Genomic DNA, 6,270 nt, shown 5'->3' with positions numbered 1-6,270 from the left:
GGCCGCCGGGATTCTTCTAGTCTCAGTCAGACCATTAATTCTGGTCTTATGAGAATTTGGGGTCTGCACCCCACTGTTCTCCTGCTCCCTCAGGGGTTCTCTGTTGTGTTCCCTGTCAGGGCAGTCATTGGTTGTGGCTGGGCACCATCTAGTTCTTCTGGTCTCAGGATGATGTAAGTCTCTAGCTCATGTGGCCCTTTCTGTCTCTTGGGCTCATAGTTATCTTGTAACCTTGGTGTTCTTCATTTTCCTTTGATCCCGGTAGGTTGAGACCAATTGATGCATCTTAGATGGCCACTTGTTAGCATTTAAGACACCACACTTCAAAGTGAGATGCAGATTGTTTTCATAATAGAATTTATTTTGCCAATTGACTTAGAAGTCCCCTTAAGCCATAGTCCCCAAACCCCCACCCTTGCTCCACTGACCTTCGAAGCATTCAGTTTATCCTGGATACCTCTTTGCTTTTGGTCCACTCCAGTTGGGCTGACCTTCCCTGTATTGAGTATTGTCCTTCTCTTCACCTAAAGTAGTTCTTATCTACTAACTAATCAGTAAATAAACCCCTCCCACCCTCCCTCCCTCCCCCCTCTCTTAACCACAAAAGAATGTGTTCTCAGTTTATACTATTTCTCAAGATCTTATAATACTGGTCTTATACAATATTTGTCCTTTTGCATCTGACTAATTTCACTCAGCATAATGCCTTCCGGGTTCCTCCATGTTATGAAATGTTTCACAGATTCCTCACTGTTCTTTATCGATGCGTAGTATTCCATTGTGTGAACATACCATAATTTATTTAACCACTCATCCATCGATGGACACCTTGGTTGCTTCCAGCTCTTTGCTATTGTAAACAGTGCTGCAATAAACCTGGGTGTGCATATATCTGTTTGTGTAAAGGCTCTTATTTCTCTAGGGTGTATTCCAAGGAGTAGGATTTCTCGGTTGTATGGTAGTTCTATTTCTAACTTTTTAAGAAAACACCAGATAGATTTCCAAAGTGCTTGTACCATTTTACATTCCCACCAGCAGTGTATAAGAGTTCCAATCTCTCCGCAGCCTCTCCAACATTTATTATTTTGTGTTTTTTGGATTAATGCCAGCCTTGTTCGAGTGAGATGGAATCTCATCGTGGTTTTAATTTCCATTTCTCTAATGCCTAATGATCGAGAGCATTTTCTCATGTATCTGTTAGCTGCCTGAATATCTTCTTTAGTGAAATGCGTGTTCATATCCTTTGCCTACTTTTTGATTGGGTTGTTTGTCTTTTTGTGGTTGAGTTTTAACAGAATCATATATATTTTAGAGATCAGGCGCTGGTCGGAGATGTCATAGCTGAAATTTTTTTCCCAATCTGTAGGTGGTCTTTTTACTCTTTTGGTGAAGTCTTTAGATGAGCATAGGTGTTTGATTTTTAGGAGCTCCCAGTTATCTGGTTTCTCTTTGTTATTTTTGGTAATGTTTTGTATTCTGTTTATGCCTTGTATTAGGGCTTCTAACATTGTCCTTATTTTTTGTTCCATGATCTTTATCATTTTAGTCTTTATGTTAAGTCTTTGATCCACTTGGAGTTAGTTTTTGTGCATGGTGTGAGGTATGGGTCCTGTTTCATTTTTTTGCAAATGGATATATAGTTATGCTAGCACCATTTGTTAAAAAGACTATCTTTTCCCCAATTAACTGACCTTTGTCAAATATCGGCTGCTCCTATGTGGATGGATTTATATCTGGGTTCTCAATTCTGTTCCATTGGTCTATGAGCCTGTTGTACCAGTACCAGGCTGTTTTGACTATTGTGGGTGTATAATAGGTTCTAAAATCAGGTAGAGTGAGGCCTCCCACTTTCTTCTTCTTTTTCAGTAATGCTTTACTTATCCGGGACTTCTTTCTCTTCCATATGAAGCTGGTGATTTGTTTCTCCATCACATTAAAAAATGTCATTGGAATTTGGATCAGAAGTGCATTGTATGTATAGATGGCTTTTGGTAGAATAGACATTTTTGCTGTGTTAAGTCTTCCTATCCATGAGCAAGGTATGTTTTTCCACTTAGGTAGGTCCCTTTTAGTTTCTTGCACTAGTACTTTGTACTTTTCTTTCCATAGGTCTTTTATATCTTTATATCTTTATTCCTAAGTATTTTATCTTCTTGGGGGATACTGTGAATGGTATTGATTTGGTGATTTCCTCTTCATTGTTCTTTTTTTGATGTAGAGGAATCCAAGTGATTTTTGTATGTTTATCTTATAACCTGAGACTCTGCCGAACTCTTCTATTAGTTTCAGTAGTTTTTCTGGAGGATTTCTTAGGGTTTTCTGTGTATAAGATCATGTCATCTGTAAACAGAGATAATTTTACTTCTTCCTTGCCAATCCGAATGCCCTTTATTTCTTTGTCTAGCCGAATTACTCTGGCTAGGACTTCTAGCACAATGTTGAATAAGAGCGGTGATAAAGGGCATCGTTGTCTGGTTCCCGCTCTCAAGGGAAATGCTTTCAGGCTCTCTCCATTTAGAATGATGCTGGCTGTTGGCTTTGTATAGATGCCCTTTATTATGTTGAGGAATTTTCCTTCAATTCCTATTTGGCTGAGAGTTTTTATCATGAATGGGTGTTCGACTTTGTCAAATGCCTTTTCTGCATCAATTGATAAGATCATGTGGTTTTTGTCTTTTGTTTTATTTATATGGTAGATTACATTAATGGTTTTTCTAATATTAAACCAGCCTTACATAATTACATACCTGGTATAAATCCCACTTGGTCATGGTGGATTATTTTTTTGATATGTTGTTGTATTCTATTGGCTAGAATTTTGTTAAGGATTTTTGCATCTATGTTCATGAGGGATATAGGTCTGTAATTTTCTTTTTTTGTGATGTCTTTACCTGGTTTTGGTATCAGGGATATGGTGGCTTCACAGAATGAGTTAGGTAGTATTCCATCATTTTCTATGCTTTGAAATACCTTTAGTAGTAGTGGTGTTAACTCTTCTCTGAAAGTTTGGTAGAACTCTGCAGTGAAGCCATCCGGGCCACGGCTTTTTTTTTGTTGGGAGTTTTTTGATTACCTTTTCAATCTCTTTTTTTGTCATGGGTCTATTTAGTTGTTTCACTTCTGATTGTGTTAGTTTAGGTAGGTAGTGTTTTTCTAGGACTTCATTTCTTCTAGGTTTGCAAATTTGTTAGAGTACAATTTTTTGTAATAATCTGAAATGATTCTTTTAATTTCAGTTGGGTCTGTTGTGATGTGGCCCATCTCGTTTCTTATTTGGGTTATTTGTTTCCTTTCTTGTATTTCTTTGGTCAGTCTGGCCAATGGTTTATCAATTTTGTTAATTTTTTCAAAAAACCAGCTTTTGGCTTTGTTAATTCTTTCAATTGTTTTTCTGTTCTCTAATTCATTTAGTTCAGCTCTAATTTTTATTATTTGTTTTCTTCTCGTGCCTGATGGATTCTTTTGTTGCTCGCTTTCTATTTGTTCAAGTTGTAGGGACAGTTTTCTGATTTTGGCTCTTTCTTCTTTATGTGTGTGTGCATTTATCAATATAAATTGACCTCTGGGCACTGCTTTTGCTGTGTCCCAGAGGTTTTGATAGGAAGTGTTTTCATTCTCGTTGCATTCTATGAATTTCTTTATTCCCTCCTCAATGTCTTCTATAACCCAGTCTTTTTTGAGCAGAGTGTTGTTCAGTTTCCAAGTATTTGATTTCTTTTCCCTGATTTTTCTGTTATTGATTTCCACTTTTATGGCCTTGTGGTCTGAGAAGATGCTTTGTAATATTTTGATGTTTTGGATTCTGCAAAGGTTTGTTTTATGACCTAATATGTGATCTATTCTAGAGAATGTTCCATGGGCACTAGAAAAAAAAAGTATACTTTGCAGCTGTTGGGTGGAGTGTTCTGTATAAGTCTATGACGTCAAGTTGGTTGATTGTTGTAATCAGGTCTTCCGTGTCTCTATTGAGCTTCTTACTGGAAGTCCTATCCTTCTCCGAAAGTGGTGTGTTGAAGTCTCCTACTATAATTGTGGAGGTGTCTATCTTGCTTTTCAGTTCTGTTGAAGTTTGTTTTATGTATCTTGCAGCCCTGTCATTGGGTGCATAAATGTTTAATATGGTTATATCTTCCTGATCAATTGTCCCTTTTATCATTATGTAGTGTCCTTCTTTATCCTTTGTGGTTGATTTAACTTTAAAGTCTATTTTTTCAGAAATTAATATTGCTACTCCTGCTCTTTTTTGATTGTTGTTTGCTTGATATATTTTTTTCCATCCTTTGAGTTTTAGTTTGTTTGTGTCTCTAAGTCTAAGGTGTGTCTCTTGTAGGCAGCATATAGACGGATAGTGTTTCTTTATCCAGTCTTAGACTCTCTGTCTCTTTATTGGTGCATTTAGTCCATTTACATTCAGTGTAGTTCTAGATAAGTATGTGTTTAATGCTGTCATTTTGACGCCTTTATGTGTGTTTTGTTGACAATTTCATTTTTCCACTTACTTTTTTGTACTGAGGCATTTTTCTTTGTAAATTGTGTGTTCCTCATTTTCTTAGTAGTCGAATTTATGTTTGCTGAGTCGTTATGTTTTTCTTGGTTTTTATTTTGAGTTATGCAATTGTTAGACCTCTTTCTGGTTACCTTAATATTTAGCCCTATTTTTCTAAGTAAAAACCTAACTCGTATCGTCCTATATTGCCTTGTTTTCCTCTCCATATGGCAGTTCTATGCCTCCTGTATTCAGTCCCTCTTTTTGATTATTGTGATCTTTTACATAATGACTTCAATGATTCCCTGTTTTGAGCATTTTTTTTTTTCTTTTTAAAATTAATCTTAATTTGTTTTTGTGATTTCCCCATTTGAGTTGATATCAGGATGTTCTGTTCTGTGACCTTGTGTTGTGCTGGTATCTGATATTATTGGTTTTCTGACTTTACTATTTCTCGTAGCTTTGGTTTGGTTTTTGCAAACTCTCTAAGCTTGTGTTTATCTGTAAATGTTTTAATTTCGCCTTCATATATGAGAGTTTTGCTGGATATATGATCCTTGGCGGACAGTTTTTCTCCTTCAGTGCTCTATATATGTCATCCCATTGCCTTCTTGACCACATGGTTTCTGCTGAGTAGTCTGAACTTATTCTTATTGATTCTCCTTTGTAGGAGACCTTTCTTTTATCCCTGGCTGCTGTTAAAATTTTCTCTATATCTTTGGTTTTGGCAGGTTTGATGATAATATGTCTTGGTAATTTTCTTTTTGAATCAATCTTATATGGGATTCAATGAGCATCTTTGATAGATATCCTTTCGTCTTTCATGATGTCAGGGAAGGTTTCTGCCAACAGATCTTCAACTATTCTCTCTGTATTTTCTGTTATCCCTCCCTGTTCTGGAACTGCAAACACACGCAAGTTATTCTTGATAGAGTCGCCCATGATTCTTAGGGTTTCTTCATTTTTTTTAATTCTTTTATCTGATTTTTTTCAACTATATTGGTATCAATTGCCTTATCCTCCACCTCCCCCACTCTGCATTCCAATTGCTCGATTCTGCTCCTCTGACTTCCTATCGAGTTGTCTAATTCTGTAATTTTACTGTTAATCTTTTGGATTTCTGAATGCTGTCTCTCTATGGATTCTTGCAGCTTATTAATTTTTCCACTATGTTCTTGAATAATCTTTTTGATTTCTTCTACTGCTTTATCAGTGTGTTCCTTGGCTTTTTCTGTAGATCGCCTTATTTCATTTCTGAGGTCATCCCTGATGTCTTGAAGCATTCTGTAAATTAGTTTTTTATATTCCGCATCTGACAATTCCAGGATTGTATCTTCATTTGGGAAAGATTTTGATTCTTTCATTTGGGGAGTTGTAGAAGCAATCATGGTCTGCTTCTTTATGTGGTTTGATATCGACTGCTGTCTCTGAGCCATCTATAAGATATTTAATGATTTATTTTATATTTGCTTACTGAGTCTTATCTTGTTTTGTTTTCTTTCAATATATGTAGATGGGCTACTAGATTGCACTGTCTTGATTGTTGCAGCCTTTGAAACACTTATGTCCTATTACCAGGAGGTTTGGACTTTTACCAGGTATATAAGCCTAAGAGTCCATTCACTATTCTTCATTAGAATCTGATTTTGGGTCTCCAAGTATGTGGAGCAGATTGTCAGCTATTCACTTAGAGGAGTAGTGGTGATAGTTGTGTGCACCAGATTCTAGTAGGAGCAGGGGGTCACACTCCGGGGAGGGGGGCAGAGTGCTGACTGGCTTCCCCC

This window comes from Loxodonta africana, chromosome 7, assembly GCF_030014295.1.
Source record: "Loxodonta africana isolate mLoxAfr1 chromosome 7, mLoxAfr1.hap2, whole genome shotgun sequence".
In the NCBI taxonomy this organism is placed as follows: domain Eukaryota; kingdom Metazoa; phylum Chordata; class Mammalia; order Proboscidea; family Elephantidae; genus Loxodonta; species Loxodonta africana.
The sequence above is the reverse complement of the archived record's forward strand: the minus strand, read 5'-3'. Positions refer to the sequence as shown.